Below are 11,989 nucleotides of genomic sequence, written 5' to 3'. Positions count from 1 at the left end.
ACTTAATGTGCATGAGACTTGTGCTTAAGGTGCGTGATGTTTGCGCTTAATGTGCGTGAGTATGTAGTGCTTAATATGCGTGAGTTTTGTACTTAAAGTGCATGAGTCTTGTGCCTAAGGTGCGTGAGTTGTGTGCTTAATGTGCGTCAGTGTGTACTTTATTGTGAGTTGTTGTTGAAACTTTAAAGTGCATGAGTTTTGTGCTTAATGTGCGTGAGTTTTGTGCTTAAAGTATGTGTAAGTCTTGTGCTTAAGGTGCGTGAGTTTTGTACTTAATGTGCGTGAGTGTGTACTTAATGTGAGTTGTTGTTAAAACTTAAGGTTCGTGTGTTTTTGTACTTAAGGTGCGTTAGTTTTGTGCTTTAAGGTGCGTGAGGGTTGTGCTTAAGATGCGTGAGTTTTGTGCTTAATGTGCGTGAGTTTGTGTTCTGAATGTATTTTGTTTGTGTGTTTAATGTGCGTCTGTTGTGTACTTAAAGTGCGCCAATGTAATATTTAATGTGAGGCTTTCGTTCCCATGAGGTCTCTATTTAAAATGAGGTCATGAGGTCTCATCACAACCATTAAGTTATTAGAATTTGATGGATGTGATTGAAAGATATGTATTAGATAATTAAGTTAGATTTTAAACATAAGGATAAAAGAGTAATTGTAATAGTGTTGTTAATTATGGATAAAATAAATTAGTAATATTTAGCATAATATTAGATGGAATAAGAATGGTAATACATAGAATGTATCTGTGTTTGGGATACGAACGAGAACACAACACCGGAGAGAACCAAAGAAGAATAAAAGTTGAACTCTTGTGAATTGTGAGTAAAAACACTGGTATGTGGTATTGGACTGGTTTGTAATTTGTTTTTTGACAATTGGTTGGTGCATTAGATAGGTACGGCTTGTGCAACTGCATTTCCTGTACGTGTGCGTGTTGGCCATAATTTTGGTTGGAATCTGTTTATGTATGAGTCGTAATCTTGTAGTAGCAGCTATACGGGAATTGAGCTTTGTAGTATTGGGGGGTCTGTGCGTTTGGAATTGTGGTCTGTGCGTCTTCTTGTAATGGTGTGTGCGTGTTACTGTTGTGGCGTGTGCGTTTTGGTGAATTGGAGGTGTATATTGATTTTTCTGTAATTTGAGATCCAAGGATCTAAAATATTATTGGGGGTATGGTTGAATGCATGTTGTTTGCGCGAATATGGAAGAAGTTAACTCAATGGGAAGAAGTGGTTTGTTATTTTTGAGGCGTCACAGGAGTACTATTGGGGGGTCTGTGCGATTGGAAATGTGGTATGTGCGTCTTCTTGTAATGGTATGTGCGTATTACTGTTGTGGCGTGTGCATTTTGGTGAATTGGAGGTGTATATTGATTTTTCTGTAATTTGAGATGTAAGGAGCTAAAGTATTATTGGGGGTATGGTTGAATGCATGTTGTTTGCCCGGATATGGAAGAAATTAACTTAATGGGTAGAAGTAGTTTGTTATTTTGGGTAGAAGTAGTTTGTTATTTTTGGCCGTCACGGGAGTAGTATCGGGGTCTGTGCGTTTGGAATTGTGGTCTGTGCGTGTGCTTGTAATGTTGTGTGCGTGTTACTGTTGTGGCGTGTGTGTTTTGGTGAATTGGAGGTGTAAAGTGTTTTTCATGTAATTCGAGATCCAAGGAGCTAAGGTATTACGGGGGGAATAACAAAGTTTCAACCAATTAAATAAACAAAAAATTAAACTATAGAAAAAATAAATAATAAATATATTCGGAACACTTGAAAATGGGATTAAGTTCTATAAGAACTATGCTGCAGTTGCTGAATTCCCCTAGCCCAATTTGATTCACGGCTTTCCGTTGAAACGCGTTAAATCGCTTCAGCTCTGTAACTAAATGCTTCGGAGATGCACGAGTTTTCATATTTGGGAAGTTACCTACATCATTACCCCCGGAACCAGCTTGTGCACCCACCAAAGGCGGATCTCCTTGAGCAGGAGTAGACACCGTAACGGAGGAGCTGGTGGATCTACTTGAGTATTAGGCGAGTCTGTACCAGGAGAGGGTACAAAGACCTCAGAATTGATCCCTAAAAAAAACAAACACCAAAACAAGACGCCTATTTTGGTCAAAAAGAGAGAGGAGAAAACTGAATTAAAACCACAAGGAAGGTAATACGCACACGCTATAACACTACACTGCACACGCTAAATTAGAAACAAAAAACCAAGATGACTAATGCACAGACCACGTAATGCCTATTCTACCAACAATAACATTTAAAAACATAACCAACAGAAACGGGAAATAACATTTTACATACAAACAAAGATAATTAAACGAAAGCACCATATCACAGCAGGACACACCACACTGAGAATTTCGTTATAAACAAACAAGACAAACAAACATGAAGTATGTAACCGGCAGAATGGACCTAAAATAATATTGTTGAAAAAAAACTACACCAATGAAAGAGGTCAAACGAATTTAAAGAAAAAAAAACTAACAAAAAGAACTAATATTTACTTACAACAATGATGCAAAAAATACCGCACAGTAATTCACACACACCCAACCAATGTAATGCACACAACACTAGAAGATTACATGTTATAATAAACCATAAAAAACTACATTCAGAATTTTGATGGCAAATTACATCCAAATTAAACTACTACCACACATAACAAAATACAAAATGACATTATCTAAACAAAAGATTACCAATTTAGAGCTCTACGCACAGACTCAACACCTATATCATAATCTTCAGTTTCATATCCGTAGGAATAACAAAGTTTCAACCAATTAAATATACAAAAAATTAAACTACAGAAAAAATAAATAATAAATATATATTACAATAAGTTTGACCACAATGTAAATAAATCATGAAGATTGCACATGCTGGACTAATATAACGCACACACCACTACCCACTATTGCATTAGCATATCGGACCACCCTACCCCCCCCCCCCAAACCCCCCTGGCACAACCACCCCGAAACTCTACCAGGTACAGTAGCATATGACTAAGATGACTGTGCGTTTCTGGTTAATAGATACAAACTAACACCAAAGAAAAAAAAATCGCAACAGACAAAACCGTATCATCCACCCGACCCCCCGCCGCCAGTCCGGAAAATGGTATGCTAGCATCACCACCACACCGCCCCACCACAAACTCCCCGGCAGTCCGCAACAGTCAACCAACCACCCACCGGCAGACTGAAACACCCCACCCGTGTACACCGAACGCTACCCACCCAAAATCAAACAAAACAAAAACAAAAAAAACTATGAGCCAGAACCCTACCCACCCAATCACCCATCACCCCCAGACCCTACCCACCCAACAAAAAACACCGAACCACGGCCATGCAAACACATCGTCGGTGCCCCCACCGGAAAAAATCGGAATTCAAAAACGGGGAGCCCAAAAAAAAATCCTAAAGAACAGGCAAAATTAGTCGCATCCCCCCCCCCCCCCCTGCCTAACCAAACTGGCGAACCCAAAAAAAAACTAGAAGCAGTTAAAACCCGTCGTACCCCCCTCCCCCCAAACACAAAAACGCATACACCGGAAAACACAAAAACAAACAAAATTAAACAACAACAATAGCAAAAAATCGAAGTAATCGAAGCTAAAAAAACAAGAAATTCGAAATACCTGAACGGGAACCAGACGAAGCAGTTCTTCGTCGCTTCGAACGAGTGCTGGTAGAACCAGCCATTAGACGGCACCGAAGACGCCTTCCCAACCGATTTCTAGCGGCAGAGGACGGAGAACGCAGTGACGGAGAAGAAAAGAGCCGGACGAGAAGCAGCGAAAGATCTCTACCGTGAGTAGCGGAGAAGAAACGAAGAGACACCGAGAGGCGGAGAAACTAAAAGACGTTCATTAGTCATTATTGTTAGGGTTGTCAATCGGGCCAGCCCACTCGGTTTCGGGCTAGCCCTGTCGGGTTGTCGGGCTAATCGGTTTATTAATATTTTATTCTCGGATTCGGTTTGGCCCTAACCCTAAACTTCGGGTTGTCGGGCTAATCGGGCGGGTTGAACAATCTGAACTAAAATTAGAAGCTGAAAGTAAGTACCCATATTTAGAGCAGGAATGACAACGGGACGGGTCGGAGCGGGTCGGGGCGAGAAGTATACTCCCCGTCTCCGTCCTCAATGGAAAATTGAAACTAGTCCCTATCTATGTTCCCGCGAAGAATTTGGCAGGGACGAAGAATCCCGTCCTCATCAATTTTTAGTCAAAATCTTAGATTAATATTATTTTAAATTTTAAAAAAAACTAAAAACTTAAGTTTTAATTTAAATTATATATATATATATATATATATATATATATATATATATATATATATATATATATTTATTTATTTATTTATTTATTTATTTATTTTTAATTATAATAATTATTCCATGTATGTTAGGTTTCACATCACTTCTATAATAAAGAATAATTTTCAATAGTTCGGGTTGTCGGGCTAGCCCCATTATTTTCAGGCTTATTAGGACTCTATGTATATGAGTCTGTTTAGAACTTCTTATCCTTGTCACACTGTGACTCTCTACTTCTTATCATTGTCACACTGTGACTCTCTATTCTATATATTCACATCATCTGATCTCATTGTAATCAAGTTCAGAAAATATAATACAATCAGTTCTCATCTGGTATCAGTTAGCTAGGGTTTTGTGATTCATAAAATCAAGAAGATGCAGCGCTGCGATGGCAACCTTAATTACCGTGGAGGTCAGCAACATGGCTTCGATGATCCGTGTCAAATCTGTAAAGGTTTCGGCCACACAGGAGTCAATTGTTTTTGGCGCTATGATGATCCGTGTCAAATTTGTAAACGTTTTGGTCACACGGGAGCCAATTGTTTTTGGCGCTATGATGATCCGTGTCAAATTTGTAAACGTTTTGGTCACACGGGAGCCAATTGTTTTTGGCGCTATAATGATCCGTGTCAAATTTGCAAAAGTTTCGGTCACACGGGAGTCAACTGTTTTCGGCGATATTCAGGGGCTCCGGGTTCTCAGGCTAATTTGGTGTTTCAGAATGGTTTAGTTGCTAAAACCTCGTCAAATTCTCATACTTGGGTTCCGGACATTGGAGCCACAAATCATGCAACTCCGAACATCGTTGCCCTTTCTACAACGGAGAAGTACACTGGTAATGACACTTTACGTGTCGGTGACGGTATGGGTTTATCTATTAGTCATGTTGGCCATGCCTCTTTTAATACCCCTTCTAGATCATTTACATTGTCTGATATACTTCACGTTCCGCGTTTGTCTAATTCTTTATTATCTGTTCAGAAGTTTACATCCGATAATAAAGTCTTTTTTGAGTTTCACCCCTCCTTTTTTGTTGTGAAAGATATCAATACCAAGGAAATACTTCTTCGGGGCAATAGTTCGGGGGGACTATACACACTTTCATTACCTAGTTCGTCTCCGTCAGCGTTTATTTCCGCTCGTGCCTCGGCTTCCACTTGGCACAATCGTCTGGGTCATCCTCATAACCGTGTTCTTAGCCATATACTTCGTTCTTGTTTGGTTAGTGGGTCTCGTGATAATATTCGTTGTCATAATTATTTATGCAATGCGCGTCAATTAGGCAAATCTGCCCGTTTTCCCCTCCCCCGTGTTGCTTCCTCTAGTTCTCAAGTCCTAGATCTTATTTACACAGACATTTGGGGTCCTGCACCCACTTTATCTACTTCTGGCTTCCGTTATTTTGTGATCTTTGTGGATGACTATTCCCGTTATACATGGTTCTTCCCTATGAAATTAAAGTCTGATCTTTATGTCATCTTTGATAAATTTCGTACTCTTGTTGAACGGTCCTTTAATTGCAAAATAAAGGTCATTCAGTCTGATTTAGGTGCTGAGTACAAAAAGTTGCATTCTTTGTTTGTTCAATTAGGAATTCAACATAGACAATCCTGTGCCTATACACATGAACAGAATGGTCGTGTTGAACGAAAACATCGTCACATTGTTGAAACTGGCCTGGCTCTTCTAGCTCATGCCTCTGTTCCTTTGAAATTTTGGGATTTTGCCTTTGAGACTGCTGTCTATTTAATTAACAGAATGCCATCTTCTGTATTAAATAACTCCAGTCCTCATCTCCTGTTACATAAATCCCATCCTTCCTATCTTTTTCTTCGTGTCTTTGGGTGTTTATGCTACCCTCATCTTCGGCCATATAATCGTCATAAGATGTCATACAGGTCTTCTCCATGTGTCTTCCTAGGTTATCCTGAGTCCTTTAGGGGGTACAGATGCATGGACTTACATATTAATAAGATTTACACATGCAGGCATGTCAGATTTGATGAAGAAGTTTTCCCCTTTGCTACTAAAATTTCTTTACAGGATCTATCTACTCCGTTTTCTGGACCTTGGGCGGAATCTGTTCTCAGTCACAGCACACCTATTCATGCCGTGTCCAATGATGAGCTGCCAGAACCGCCGCTACCTGCTTCATTCGAACCAGCCGTGGATCCCGGACAGGCTGCCTCGTCGGGTGATCCTGTGGAGCCTGTTGCTCGCCGGCGAGGCCGTCCACGTGGGCGGTCCATCAGGCCCAATGTTCGTACTCACTCTATGGCCACTCGCAGCAACGCAGATGCTCCTCTTTTTGCTTTAGCAGCTCAAGTGCATCCCACGGAACCCACATGTTACTCTCAAGCTGTCAAATATCCTGAGTGGCGTGAAGCCATGGACCAAGAATTCAATGCTCTCCTGCATAACCACACATGGTCTCTAGTTCCATCCACTGCAGGTATGAATATTATTGGCTGTAAATGGGTGTTTCGTACGAAGAGAAAGGCTGATGGTGCTATTGAAAGGCATAAAGCCAGGCTGGTTGCGAAAGGTTTTAATCAGGTTCCAGGTCAGGACTTCTTCGACACTTTTATTCCAGTGGTAAAGCCTACGACTGTAAGACTCCTTCTATCTCTAGCTTTATCATCTGGGTGGTCTATCAAACAGCTAGATGTTCATAATGCTTTTCTGAATGGTAATCTGGCTGAAACAGTTTATATGAAGCAACCCCCTGGTTATATTGATGCTAACTTCCCGAATCATGTTTGTTTGTTAAAAAGATCTCTGTATGGGTTAAAACAAGCTCCCAGAGCTTGGTTTAATCGACTACATACGTTCTTACTATCGGTTCGCTTTCAAGCATCCAAGACAGATGTCTCTCTGTTCTATTACTCTAAAGACTCTGCTTTGGTTTATCTATTGGTGTACGTGGATGACATTCTTGTAATGGGAAGTGATCAGGGTATTATGTCTCAGCTCTTGTCCAAACTGTCTGCTACATTCAAAATCAGAGATCTTGGTGAACCAAATTTTTTTCTGGGTATTGAAACAGTTAAGAGTGCCAATGGGATTATTTTATCTCAACAACGGTATATGAATGATATTTTAAAACGGGCTGGAATGTCTGAATGCAAACCCCTTTCTACACCTATCTCTGTCTCGAAAACTGTCCCCTTCAATTCAGATCTATATGATGATCCCACACAGTACAGGAGTCTAGCTGGAGCACTGCAATATCTCACTGTCACACGACCTGACCTATCCTTTGCAGTTAATCAGTTATGCCAGCATATGCATGCTCCCACCATATCACACTGGGAGCAGCTCAAACGGGTACTCAGGTATGTTAAGGGAACAGTTGATCATGGTTTACGCATACGACGGTGCTCATCTAGAGACATTCATGCTTTCTCTGATTCTGATTGGGCTGGTTGTCCTGACGATCGAAAATCCACGAGTGGTTTTGCTGTTTTCTTGGGGAGTAATCTTATATCATGGGTTTGCAAGAAACAGAGAACTGTTGCCAGGTCATCCACTGAGGCTGAATACAAAGCTCTTGCAGATGTTTGTGCTGAGGTTCTATGGATTATGTCATTATTGCGTGAGATACAGATTCCGGGTATTTCCATTCCAAAATTATGGTGTGATAATCTAGGAGCTACATATATGAGTGCCAATCCAATCTTTCATGCCCGCACCAAGCATGTGGAGATTGATTATCATTTTGTTCGTGATCGAGTAGCTTCGGGCGATATCCAAGTCAACTTCATCTCCACAAAGGATCAACTTGCTGATATCTTCACCAAAGCTCTGCCTGGACCTAGATTTTCTTCCTTAAGGGACAAGCTACAGGTTACTAGTATACACTGTGCTTGAGGGGGAGTATTAGGACTCTATGTATATGAGTCTGTTTAGAACTTCTTATCCTTGTCACACTGTGACTCTCTACTTCTTATCATTGTCACACTGTGACTCTCTATTCTATATATTCACATCATCTGAGCTCATTGTAATCAAGTTCAGAAAATATAATACAATCAGTTCTCATCGGGCTAGCCCTATCGGGCCACCGGGCTAATCGGTTTCGGGCTCGTCGGGCTAATGTGTTTTATCGGGCTAGCCCGTTCGGGCCATAGCCCTGTCGGTTTCGATTTTATCGGGTTGGCCTATCGGGTTCGGGCTAAATTGACATCCCTAATTATTGTATCTATATCTATATATAATTAAAAGTAAAATCCTCCTAGCCAAATTTTCCCCCCAAAACTTAGGGCATTTCTGTAATATCATCCATCATTTATATATAGATATTATATACAACTAATAATATATATATATATATATATATATATATATATATATATATATATATATATATATATATATATATATATATATATATATATATATATATATATATATATATATATGGTAAGAAGAATATTATTATTTGTAGTAAAGCTTATTTGGTAAGTAAATGTCAAATGAAAATTAAATAAAATCTATTAATTGGTAATATTACATAATTGGTAATATCATGTATGGTATTATAATCTATAATATAATTGATAATAGGAATAAGGGTCAAATAGGCCATCGAACTGCACACGATAATTCAATTAGGCCACTGAATCTAAAAAACCAACAATTTGGTCCCTAAACTAACCAATTTCAAACAATTCTTTCAATTTGAAGGTTTCCAACAGGTCAACAGGTCATCCTTCCAAATCAATTATTTTTTAAAAATTAAATTTTAAAAATTAATTATTAATTATTTAAGTAAAAAAAAACAGGACTCTGGCCGGGTCCTTTTTTTTTATTTAAAAATAATTACTTTTTATTTTTTTTTTTAAATAATTAATTTGGGAGGATGACTTGTTGACCTGTTGGAAACCTTCAAATTGGAAGAATTGTTTGAAATTGGTTAGTTTAGGGACCTAATTGTTGGTTTTTTAGGTTCAGTGGCCTAATTGCATTATCGTGTGCAGTTTGATGGCATATTTGACCCTTATTCCTTGATAATATTATTGTTTAAGTATAATAAAAATCCTATGTAATAATAATAAAATAAAATTAAAATTAAAATTAAAATAATAACAATAACAACAACAACAACAACAACAACAACAACAATAATAATAATAATAATAATAATAATAATAATAATAATAATAATCCAAACAAAACTATATACAAAATACAATTAAAACGAAAAAAGATTTAAGAAGAAAACAAAAATTAAAATTAAAATAACAACAACAATAACAACAACAACAACAACAACAATAATAATAATAATAATAATAATAATAATAATAATAATAATAATAATAATAATAATAATAATAATAATAATAATAATAATAATAATAATAATAATAATAATAATTATCCAAACAAAACTATATACAAAATAAAATTAAAATTAAAAAAAATAAGAAGAAGACAAAGGTGGCTCCCCTTTGTAAATGTTGTGGGATCCCACATTGAAAATGTTTGGAAAGAAGAGCTCAAGAATTGAAGCATGTGCTCCATCTCAACTAAAAGCCTAAACTGATAGTTGTGCAGGCTATATGCTCAACACGCCCCCTCACGTGTGCGACACGTGGACCGTAGTCGCATATGGGTGGCGCTAAGATTTGAACCCATGACCTTTGGCACGCCCCCTCATGTGTGTGGTGGGTTCCAAACAACACATGGACCTGAACCCAAACCCATGACCTTTGGCACGCCCCCTCATGTGTGTGGTGGGTTCCAAACAACACGTGGACCGTAGTCGCTCCCTCATGTGCGTGGTGGGTTCCAAGCAACACGTGGACCGTAGTCGCTTATGGGTGGCGCTAAGATTTGAACCCATGACCTTTGGCATGACTCTGATACCAAATTAAAGCATGTGCTCCATCTCAACTAAAAGCCTAAGCTGATAGTTGTGTAGGCTATATGCTCAACACAAATAAAAAATTGGTCATAATTATAAATATAGTTCAAAAATTATGAACATATAGTTCTATAATTATGAACATAGTGTTGTGAACATAATTATAAACATATAGTTATGTAATTATGAATATAGAGATTCAATAATTGTGAATATGAAGTTCAAAAATTATGAATGTATATCTTTATAATTATGAACATATAGTTTAGTAACTATGAACATAGAGTTATGTAATTATGAATATAGAGTTCAATAATTATGAATAAGAAGTTCAAAGATTATGAATATATAGATTTATAATAATGAACATATAGTTTAGTAATTATGAATATAGAACTGTTTCCACCTTGCAAGGTAGACACGGTTCCACCGCATAACTATTCGATTGACCATGTTACATGTAAACTTTCTCAACATATTGAAACCCAACGTGTCAAAAGGCTCTTATTTAAGAAACCTTATATTAATGACTTCTTATTTTAGTTTTTTTTTTATTTATTTTAATTTTTGTAATTTATTAGGAGGTTTGAGAAAGATTAACCCAAAATGTATATGAGTAGTTTTAGTTTTTAGTAGTTTGGAGCAAATTGCTAAGTTATTAAATAATATTTTTAGTGTTTTGATTAAATATAAAAATGTTAAATGAATTTCTTAAAATTTTTGCGAATTTTCCAAATAATCAAATTATAATAACAACAACATTAACAACAACAATAACAATAACAATAACAATAACAATAACAATAACAATAACAATAACAATAACAATAACAATAACAATAATAATAATAATAATAATAATAATAATAATAATAATAATAATAATAATAATAATAATCCAAACAAAACTATATACACAATAAAATTAAAATTAAAATTAAAATTAAAATTTTTTTTAAAAAAAAAAGAAAAAAAAAAAAGACAAAGGGGAGTCATGGGCTCCCTTTGTAAATGATGTGGGATCATTTTGATTACATATTGAAAATGTTTGAAAAGAGAGAGCTCCTCTATATAAGAAGAGCAATGATCCTCTTATAAACATAATTGCTTGCATATCGATGTGGGCAAGTATTGAGAAATCAAAAGGTTCTTATTTAAGAAGCATTAACTTTATCTTCTTATTTTAGTTAGTTTTTATTTATTTATTTATTTATTTATTATTAGTGTGGGATTGTGAAAGATTAACCCAAAATGTATGTGTTGTATTAGTTTTTAGCAGTTTGGAACAAATTACTGAGTTATTATATAATTTTATGGATGTTTTGATTAAAGTTAAAATGATGAATTTCTTAAAATTTTGGCGAACTTATCAATAATCAAATTACAGAAATAATAATAATAATAATCCAAACAAAACGATATACAAAATTAAAAAAAATAACAAATGAGAAGAAGACAAAAGGGAGCCACGGGCTCCCCTTTGTAAATGATGTTAAATCATTTTAATCCCATATTGAAAATGTTTGAAAAATGAGCTCTTGAGCTCCTCTATATAAGAGGAGCAATGCTCCTCTTACAAACATAAGTGTTTGCCCATCAATGTGGGCAAGTATTGAGAACTCCAAAGTCATATATATATATATATATATATATATATATATATATATATATATATATATATATATATATATATATATAGTACTATTGACCCGTCAAATTATGCTGTGGAATCGTGTCCACCTAGCAAGGTAGACACGGTTTTAAAATTGTTCATAATTATGAA

This window comes from Ipomoea nil, unplaced genomic scaffold, assembly GCF_001879475.1.
Source record: "Ipomoea nil cultivar Tokyo-kokei standard unplaced genomic scaffold, Asagao_1.1 scaffold3025, whole genome shotgun sequence".
Taxonomy (NCBI): Eukaryota; Viridiplantae; Streptophyta; class Magnoliopsida; order Solanales; family Convolvulaceae; genus Ipomoea; species Ipomoea nil.
Note: the sequence above shows the minus strand (reverse complement) of the source record.